Below are 11,057 nucleotides of genomic sequence, written 5' to 3' on the forward strand. Positions count from 1 at the left end.
AAGAAGCAACCTTGTCTATCCCACCATGGCCATCACCCACGAAGGACTTGCCTCACTAGCGGTAGATCTTCACGAAGTAGGCAATCTCCTTGCCCTTACAAACTCCTTGGTTCAACTCCACAATCTTGTCGGAGGCTCCCAAGTGACACCTAGCCAATCTAGGAGACACCACTCTCCAAGAAGTAACAAATGGTGTGTTGATGATGAACTCCTTGCTCTTGTGCTTCAAATGATAGTCTCCCCAACACTCAACTCTCTCTCATAGGATTTGGATCTGGTGGAAAGAAGGTTTGAGTGGAAAGCAACTTGGGGAAGGCTAGAGGTCAAGATTCATATGGTAGGAATGGAATATCTTGGCCTCAACACATGAGTAGGTAGTTCTCTCTTAGAAATAGGATGCTGGAAGTGTAGGCTTAGTCTGATGGCTCTCTCTGCGAATGAAGAGGAGGTGGAGGGGGTATATATAGCCTCCACACAAAATCCAACCGTTACACACAATCTACCAATCTCGGTGGGACCGAATCATCAAACTCGGTCGGACCGAAAAGGTAAACCTAGTGACCGTTAGAGATTTCGATTGGACTGACATGCAACTCGGTAGGACCGATTCGGTTAGGGTTTGGGCATAACGTAATCTCGGTGAGACCGATTACACAAACTCGGTGAGACCGAGTTTGGCAATAAGCTAACCAGAGAGTTGGTCTGGTAAACTCGGTGGGACCGACTCGCTCTTTCGGTGAGACCGAAAAGTTACAAGAAGGAAACATAGAGTGTACATTGCAATCTCGGTGGGACCGATTCGCTCTTTCGGTGAGACCGAAAAGTTACGAAAGGGAAACAGAGAGTTTGCATTCCCATATCGGTGAGACCGAGATCCTTATCGGTAGGACCGAATTGCTAGGGTTTGGCAGAGGCAAATGACAAGTGAAACTCGGTGGCGCCGGATAGAAATAATCGGTAGGTCCGAGTTTGGCTTTGGGTTTAGGTCATATGTGGAAGTGGGAAAGTAGCTGAGGATTTTGGAGCGTATCATTAAGCACTTGAGCAAGAGGCTCATTAAGCAACACCTCATCCCTCCTTGATAGTATTGGCTTTTCCTATGGACTCAATGTGATCTTGGATCACTAAAATGTAAAATGAAGAGTCTTGAGCTTGAAGCTTTAGCCAATCCTTTTGTCCTTAGCATCTTGAAGGAGTTCCCACAACCTTTAGTCCATGCCATTCCATTGTTGAACTTATCTGAAACATACTAGATAGAAACGTTAGTCTAACAAGAGATATGTTGTCATTAATTACCAAAACCACCTAGGGAGCACTTGTGCTTTCAGGGGGTCGATTGCGCCGCCTGTTTTCCCAGCTGGGCAACGGTTTTCCCGCATTTTTTGACAGCTGCTTGTTGTTTGCTCGAGCTCGCCTCCTTCTGTAGACGTTGTCGATGTAACTTCCTGATGTGGCGCTCATAGTCTGTGTCAACAGGCTTAGGAGCTGGTGCTTGAGCCATACGAATGAAGTGGTCAACTACTTCCATAGGCACTTTCTCCCTTGGCGGCGGTGGCGGTTTCGGTCCAAAATGGGCGTCGACTTCTGCCCGCACTATGGCATTGGTTTGCTCCTCGGTCCTGTCGTAAGCCCTCTCAGGAAGAGGAGTAGTGTGGTTTGGACCATATTTATATCGCTTGCCTCCGCCTGTACTTCCTGTACTATGACCTCAACTCATACCGCTATGCACCATAGCTGCGGGGTGTCTCTTCTGCGATTGCTTAGGCGGCGGAGACGGCTGATGGGGCTGAGTTGGACGAGGAGGAGTGGCCTGAAGCTGTGCCGAACTTGGAGGAGGAGTGGCCTGAGGTTGTGCCGGACTTGGAGGAGGAGTGGACGTCTAACGCTGTGTTGGACTTGGAGGAAGAGTGGCCTGACACTTTGCCGGACTTGGAGGAGGAGGAGTGGCCTCACGCGTTGGTGGACTTGGAGGAGCGGGAGTCTGCTGACTCGGTGGCGGACTTCGACGAGGAGTCGGGTGACACGGTGTCGGTGGCCTTCGAAAGATGATGCAATCCTTTCTCCATAGGATGAGACGATGTTTGGCATCTCCGAGTGTGTGCTCCTCGTCACCTCCAGGAATGTCAAGCTCTAGCCCCGAATATTGGTCCACCACCTCATCAACCACGACACGAGCATAGCCTACTGGAATCGGGTTGCAATGGAAGGTTGCATCGGGGGAATTTGTATAAGCAACGCCGTCCGCCACCTTCAAGGATATGTTCTTAATTTTGTAGTGTAGCTCGCAGTTAGTGTTCTCCGCGATGTCATCCATGGGGTATCTATCCAGCATTGCGTCAAACGGGGCGGAACCCACGCTGCTTCTCGGCATGGATGGGGCGGTGGTATCCAATGTTGGATCATCCGCTAGCTGCTGCAGCTGCTGAGACCCCCTTTGCTGGCTAAGTGAGTCGATCTGCTCCTGCTGCCGCTGGAATTTGACTACCAAGACCGCGTGCGCTGATTCTAGTCCTTGAAGGCGTTCATAGTCCATCTTCCTCTTCTCCTCCTCCATCTTCCTCTGCTTCTCCTCCGCAATCTTCCTTCTCGCACGGGTTCTGTAGTCGGCGTTCCAGTCCGAAAACCCCTCATACCATGGAATAGCACCTTTGCCTCGTGTTCTTCCCGGGTGTTCAGGATTTCCCAGGGCACGTGTAAGCTCGTCGTTCTCTCTGTTGGGCTGGAACACCCCCGTTCGAGCCTCTTCTATTGCAACAAGTAAATTATCGTCGGCTCCGTTCAGACATGCCCTCGTCGAAACTTTGCCTGTCTTCGGTCCAACTCCCCCCATGCGCATAGAACCAAGTCCTGCACCTGGGGGGCCAGCTCTTAGTAACCGGAGTGACATCTGCATCCTCCATCTCTTTCTCAGACTTATCCCACTTAGGCATTGCCACCGCGTAGCCACCTGGCCCCAGCTTATGGAACTTATCCTTTTTTCGGCATTCTTCTTGTTTATTCTCGACCGTTCCTTAGCTAATTCTGAATCCTTGAATTTCACGAAATCGTCCCAATGAGCACTTTGATTCTCTAGTGTTCCCTCGAATACTGGAGTCTTCCTTCCTCCCTTGACGTACTTGTCCCATTCACGATTCTTGTGGTTCTTGAATGCAACCGCCATCTTCCTAAGAGGAGCGTCCTTGACTTTCTGCACATCTGCTTCTGTGAAATGATCTAGTAGGGTGAAATGTTCCATGAGAGTATCCCAAAGCAAACTTTTTTGTCTGTCGTCGACAAAAGTAAGATCTGGACGTGGCTTTGCTGGCTCTCTCCATTCTTGAAGGGAGATCGGGAGTTGGTCCTTCACAAGAACTCCGCACTGACGAACGAACTTGTCCGCAATCTTCTTAGGCGCTAATGGTTCGCCATTAGGTTTGATTGCCTCGATATTATACTTTACGCCCTCCTTCAACTTTTTGTTCGGGCCTCGTTTCGTCCTGTTGCCTGAAGATTTGCTCGATCCGGATGGCTGAAAGAAGAAAGATCGATTCGTTAATATATCTTCAACTCATTTAAAATATGTGATGATCACCAGATGCCTGCTTATATAAATATATATACCTCGCCGGTCTTTGTTGTTTCAGGATCAACATGTTCTTCGTCAGTGTCATAATCGCAGTTCATGACTTCATCCATTCGGTCGTCGCGATCGAATATCATATCACCCTCTCCAGTGTTCTTTAGAAATTCGGAGCCGTCATAATCTTCTTCATTCTGATCATCATCTAGCCCGCGTATGATATCGAACATGCTCTGTTCTCCCTCTCTGTCGGTATTGTCCGCCATAGCTTTTATTTAACTAATCTAAAAGAAATATAAAACAATTTAGTATTCAAATTACATCGTCTCGAATAATAGATATAATCTCGAATACATCGTCTCGAATAATAGATATAATATCGAATACATCACTGGCTAGGTAGCTAATAAAGATCGAATACTACAGAAGTATCTAGGACACTCGCGGTTCCTGTGGCGCGGGCGGTGGACACCCAAAGAGAAGGAACCCTCACAGGATCATAGCTGAAGTGAGATCCCTGAAGAAACTGCCAGGTATTGGAGAACCTGCCGCCCTCTAACGCAACCATGTAGCGATGGACGTGCTCGTCCTCCTCCCTGACACGGCGACGTACCACCTCCGGCGGGGCCGGCTCCCTCCGCACCGAAACTGGCCCACGCGAACGCCACCAAACGAGATCAGGGTCGACGACGGGACCCGGGGCCGGGTTCCTCACCAAGCGGCGCGCCCCTCCAGGCAGCACCTCCCAGTGCCAGCCCAGCGGAGCCCAGTCCCGGACATGGGTCAGCCGGACGTCGTCGCGGACGTGTCGACGGCGAGGATGCGGGCCGGGCATCGTCGAGAACAAATATTAGCTATATGCCCGAAAAAGTAACATTTTTTTAATGATTGGATTTTGATAACTAAAATTTCTAACATTTCTATAACATTTCTAACAATGCTATATATAACTAACATTTCTATAACATTTCTAATATTTCTATAACTAAAAAACAGAAAAAAAAATTATAACATTTCTATATATATAACTAACATTTGTATAACATTTCTAATATTTCTAGAACTAAAAAAAAGAAAAATTTCTAACTTTTTTATAACTATTTCTATAACTAAAAACAGAAAAATTTCTGACAATTCTAACTTTTTTATAACTATTTCTATAACTAAAAAACAGAAAAATTTCTAACAATTCTAATTATTCTAACAATTCTAACATTTCTAACTATTCTAACAATTCTAACTATTCTAACAATTTCTAACAATTCTAACAATTCTAACAATTCTAACTATTCTAACAATTCTAACATTTCTAACTATTCTAACATTTCTAACATTTCTAACTATTTCTAAAAAACAGAAAAATTTCTAACAATTTCTAAAAAACAGAAAAATTTCTAACTATTTGTATAACTAAAAAACAAAAAATGTATGTGTGTGTGTGCGCTCACCGACGAGGCGAGAGGCGACGGGGGGCGGCGACGGGGACGGCGACGGGCGCGGTAATGACGGGGACAGGGATGGGGCGGCGACGACGGGGACGGGGACGTACGGGCCGGGGCGGCGACGACGACGGGGACGTACGGGGCGGCGACGACGGGGACGGGGACGACGCGGGATGGGGCGGCGGTGACGACGGGGACGATGGGGACGGGGACGAGGGCGGGGCGGCGACGGGGGCGGCGACGAGGGATGTGGAGACGTACGGGGGCGGCGGGCGACGGTGCAGAGGAGAAGAAGCAGATGAGAAACTGAAATTTTCGTAAGTGTTGTTTATATAGGAGGGGCCTTTAGTACCGGTTGGAGCCACCAACCGGTACTAAAGGCCTGTTTTGGCCAGGCCAAGCGGCGGGAAGGCACCCCCTTTAGTACCGGTTGGTGGCACCAACCGGTACTAAAGGGGGTGCGCTGGCGCAGGTGCAGTGCGGCAAGTTTAGTCCCACCTTGCTAGCCGAGGGGCGTCCACACTTGTTTATAACCCCCCGTGCGGTAGCTCTCTCGAGCTCCTCTCCAAAGCAGGCCTACTGGCCCTATATCATCTATGCTGCCCTGTGGGCCTACAGGGCCTTTGCGGGCCTGCGTCCTGGCCCAACAACAGGTTGGGTTTCTAGTCGTATGCAGGCTGCTCTGGCCTAGTAGGCGGGCTTTTATTTTTATTTTTTTGCTTTATTTATTTTGAGTTTTTTTGTGTATTTAGAGTTTATTTGTGAATATTTTTGCTTTAGGTACAAAAAATTACAAACTTTCTGTTAGTGCCCGTAGTTTTCAAATTTGAATAGTTTAAATTTTGAATTATTTGAAATTAGTGTGAATCACTAGTTTGTGAATAACTTAACTTTAAAAATCAGTAAAGGCATGAAAGAATTTGTTTGCACATAAAATTTCTCCGCGTTTCAAATGCCAAAACACATAACTACCCTAACTATTACAGAGATTCCCTTATGGGTGTGAAACACAGAAGAAAGTGATGATAGTGAAGCCGATCACATCCCAGATCTTTGGGTGTGAAACTATTTCTTCGCGTGTGTCCCTTTGCGCCGTAACCATGGAAAATCTTCATCATTTAACGGGATGCTCGGGTCAATATTCACTGTGAATGGAGCAATTTCATCAAACTTTTCATAATCTTCTGACTTGTCTGTCTTTTCATCCACTCCCACGATGTTTCTCTTCCCAGAAAGAACTATGTGCCGCTTTGGCTCATCGTACTATGCATTCGCTTCCTTATCTTTTCTTTTTCTTGGCTTGGTAGACATGTCCTTCACATAGAAAACCTGTGCCACATCATTGGCTAGGATGAATGGTTCGTCTGCATACGCAAGATTGTTGAGATCCACTATTGTCATTCCATACTGCGGGTCTTCCGTTACCCCGCCTCATGTCATATTGACCCATTTGCATCGAAACAAAGGGACCTTCAAACCACGTCGATAGTCAAGTTCCCATATGTCCTGTATATAACCATAATATGTTTCCTTTCCCGTCTTGGTTTCTGCATCAAAGCGGACACCACTGTTTTGGTTGGTGCTCTTCTTATCTTGGGCGATCGTGTAAAATGTATTACCATTTATCTTGTACCCTTTGAAAGTCATTATATTCGAAGATGGTAACTGGGACAGCAAGTACAGGTCATCTTCAATAGAGGTGTCATGCATGGTACGTGTCTGCAACCAACTGGCGAAATTCCTGATTTGTTCACGTGTAATCCAGTCATTAGACCGCTCCGGGTGTTTGGAGCGTAGCAAATTCTTGTGTTCATCCATATACGGAGCCACCAAGGCGGAATTCTGTAGAACTGTGTAGTGTGCTTCAGTGAGAGAATGTCCGTCCATACATATTATTTGTTCCCCTCCTAGCGTGCCTTTTTCATCCAGTCTGCCCTTATGCCGCGATTCAGGAACACCAATCGGCTTAAGGTCAGGAATAAAGTCAATACAAAACTCAATGACCTCCTCATTTTCATGGCCCTTGGAGATGCTTCCTTCTGGCCTAGCACGATTATGAACATATTTCTTTAAGACTCCCATGAACCTCTCAAAGGGGAACATATTGTGTAGAAATACAGGACCCAAAACGTTAATCTCTTCGCATAGGTGAACTAGGACGTGCGTCATGATGTTGAAGAAGGATGGTGGGAACACCAACTCGAAACTGACAAGACATTGCACCAAATCATTCTCTAACCTTGGTATGATTTCTGGATCGATTACCTTCTGAGAGATTGCATTGAGAAATGCACATAGCTTCACAATGGCTAATCGAACGTTTTCCGGTAGAAGCCCCCTCAATGCAACCGAAAGCAGTTGCATCATAATCACGTGGCAGTCATGAGACTTTAGGTTCTGGAACTTTTTCTCTGCCATGTTTATTATTCCCTTTATATTCAAAGAAGATTTCCTTCTCTTCTTTGGTAAGAGCGTAGCTTGCATGACCCTGATGTATGCCGTCTTTTCCGTGCATACGTTGCTGGTCCTCCCGTGCCTCAGGTGTATCTTTTGTCTTCCCATACACGCCCAAGAAGCCAAGAAGGGTCACACAAAGATTCTTCGTCACGTGCATCACGTCGATTGCGGAGCGGACCTCTAGGTCTTTCCAATAGGGCAGGTCCCAAAATATAGATTTCTTCTTCCACATGGGTGCGCGTCCGTCAGCGTCATTCAGAACAGGTTGTCCACCAGGACCCTTTCCAAAGACCACCTTCAAATCCTTGACCATATCATGTACATCAGCACCAGTACGGTGGCGAGGCTTCGTCCGGTGATCCGCCTCACCTTTGAAATGCTTGCCTTTCTTTCTTACGGGATGCCTGCTTGGAAGAAATCGACGATGTCCCAGGTACACATTCTTCTTACAATTAGCCAAATATATACTGTCGGTATCGTCCAAACAGTGCGTGCATGCGCGGTATCCCTTGTTTGTCTGTCCTGAAAGGTTGCTGAGAGCAGGCCAATCATTGATGGTCACGAACAGCAACGCCTTTAGGTCAAATTCTTCCCCCATGTGCTCATCCGATGCACGTACACCTGTTCCATTCCATAGTTGTAAGAGTTCTTCAACTAATGGCCTTAGGTACACATCAATTTCGTTGCCGGGTTGCTTAGGGCCTTGGATGAGCACTGGCATCATAATGAACTTCCGCTTCATGCACAACCAAGGAGGAAGGTTATACAAACATAAAGTCACAGGCCAGGTGCTATGGTTGCTGCTCTGCTCCCCAAAAGGATTAATGCCATCTGCGCTTAGACCAAACCATACGCTCCTTGCGTCATCTGCAAACTCCTTCCCGTACTTTCTTTCGATTTTTCTCCACTGCGACCCGTCAGCGGGTACTCTCAACTTTCCGTCTTTCTTACAGTCTTCTATGTGCCATCGCATCGCCTTGGCATGCTCTTTGTTTTGGAACAAACGTTTCAACCGTGGTATTATAGGAGCATACCACATCACCTTGGCAGGAATCTTCTTCCTGGGGCGCTCGCCCTCGACATCACCAGGGTCGCGGCTGATCTTATAGCGCAATGCACCACATACCGGGCAAGCGTTCAAATCCTCGTACTCACCGCGGTAGAGGATGCAATCATTAGGCATGCATGTATCTTCTGCACCTCTAACCCTAGAGGGCAGACAGCCTTTTTTGCTTCATACGTACTCTCGGGCAATTCGTTGTCCTTTGGAAGCATATCCTTTATCATTACCAGCAACTTTCCAAATCCCTTGTCAGATACACCATTCTTTGCCTTCCATTGCAGCAATTCCAGTGTGGTGCCCAGCTTTTTCTTGTCACCTACGCAATTCGGGTACAACATTTTTTTGTGATCCTCTAACATGCGCTGCAACTTCTTCTTCTCTAAATCACTTGCGCAGTTTTTCTTTGCATCGGCAATGGCCCGACCTAGATCATCAACGGGCTCATCTGATGCCTCTTCTTCAGCTTCTTCCCGCATTGCCGGCTCAGCTTCTTCCCGCATTACCGGCTCAACTTCTTCCCCCATTGTTGTATCATCGTATTCAGGGAACCCATGGCCAGGATAGCTGTCGTCGTCCTCTTCTTCTTCATTGTCTTCCATCATAACCCCTCTTTCTCTATGCTTGGTCCAAACATTATAGTGGGGCATGAAACCGGACATAAACAGGTGGACGTGAATGGTTCTTGACGTAGAGTAATTGTGACCATTCTTACAGCCAGCACATGGACAAGGCATAAAACCATCCGCCCGCTTGTTTGCCTCAGCCGCAAGCAGAAAAGTATGCACGCCCTCAACGAACTGGGGAGAGCATCGGTCATCGTACATCCATTGCCGGCTCATCTTCATTACACAACACCGAATAGACCAAATTAATACAAGTTCATACATAAAGTTCATACAACACTTAAATGCAACAAACAAATAACTCTCTAGCTAAAGAATTTAAATGCAACAACAAATGCGATCAAGATCGCAACTAAGGTAACAATGGATCCAACAGCATAATGATACCACGCCTCACTATCGATGGCATATTTTCTAATCTTTCTCATCTTCAAGCACATTTTCTCCATCTTGATCTTGTGATCATCGACGACATCGGCAACATGCAACTCCAATTCCATCTTCTCCCCCTCAATTCTTTTCAATTTTTCTTTCAAGTACTCGTTTTCTCTTTCAACTAAATTTAACCTCTCGACAATAGGGTCGGTTGGAATTTCTGGTTCACATACCTCCTAGAAAAAAAATTCTATGTCAACTTGATGGGCATAATTTGTCATAAACACGAAATGCAACTAGTTTTAAAAGAGAATATATATACCACATCCGAATCATAACGAGGACGAGGGCCGACGGGGACGGATATCAAAACCATGGCACTATATGTATAACAAACAATGTACGGGTAAGATAATTATACGAGTAACTATATATCCAAATCACACAAACATCAATTTTTATATAAAATTTCATGAACAAGAGGCTCACCACAAGGTGGTGCCGGCGACGGGACGGTGCGGGCGATCGACGGTGGTTACGACGGAGATTTAGAAGGCACTAAGTAAACCACACCTACATATGCAAACTAAGTGTTATTTTTGACCTCAAATTGCATATAAATCAAATACTAGCACATATATATATCCTCCCAAATTACTAAACTCAAAAATCAATCACTATATAAAGCATTGCACGAGCTAATCTAGCAATGAGAGATGAAAGAACAAAGTTGCTAACCTTTGTGATGATTTGAATGGATGGGGGCCCTCAAATCTTGACAAATTTTGGGCAAAATGTGTGATGAGCTTGAGAGGAAGAGGGGAAGAACAGAGAGGAGAGGGGAAAGGGGAAGAACAGAGCGAGCTCGGGTGGACGAAGGGTCTATGTAGGACGACCATTAGTACCGGTTCGTGCCAAGAACCGGTACTAAAGGGGCTAGAGGGGCCCCAGTCTGACAACATCCTGCCACCACTCTCATTAGTACCAGTTCGTGGCACGAACCGGTGCTAAAGGTTCGCCACGAACCGGTACTAATGAAAGCGGCCCGGCTAGCCGTTGGAACCGGCACTAATGTATACATTAGTGCCGGCTCAAATACAAACTGGCACTAATGTGCTTCACGTTTGACCCTTTTTCTACTAGTGAGAGAAAGCGTTTAGTAACACAGTTGATGTAGTCGAACGTCTTCATGATCCAACCGATCCAAGTACCGAACGTACGGCACCTCCGTGTTCCGCACACGTTCAGCACAATGAGGTCCCTCGAGCTCTTGATCTAGTTGAGGACGAGGGAGAGTTTCGTCGGCACGACGGCATGGCGACGGTGATGATGAAGTTACCGGCGCAGGGCTTCGCCTAAGCACTATGACGATATGACCGAGGTTTTAAATTGTGGAGGGGGCACCACACACAGCTAAGAGATTGTCTGTTGTGCTTTCGGGTGCCCCTGCCCCCGTATATAAAGGAGGGGAGGAGGAGGCCGGTGGCCAAGGAGGGCGCTCTTGATAACCCACAAGTATAGGGGATCGCAACAGTTTT

At 46.7% G+C, this 11,057-nt stretch overlaps 1 long non-coding RNA gene across 1 annotated transcript; it reads right to left on the bottom strand.

Moving 5' to 3' along the window:
- Positions 1-9,588: 9,588 nt before the first annotated feature.
- Positions 9,589-10,140, bottom strand: LOC147963426 (uncharacterized). The gene is made up of 3 exons (XR_015608520.1): positions 10,009-10,140; positions 9,842-9,899; positions 9,589-9,755 (listed from the first exon to the last, which is right to left on the bottom strand). It is a non-coding gene; the product is annotated as an uncharacterized LOC147963426 (long non-coding RNA).
- Between the last annotated feature and the right edge of the window lie 917 nt (positions 10,141-11,057).

This window comes from Triticum urartu, chromosome 6A (assembly GCF_056163025.1).
Source record: "Triticum urartu cultivar PI428250 chromosome 6A, HENAU_Tu73, whole genome shotgun sequence".
Classification (NCBI taxonomy): domain Eukaryota; kingdom Viridiplantae; phylum Streptophyta; class Magnoliopsida; order Poales; family Poaceae; genus Triticum; species Triticum urartu.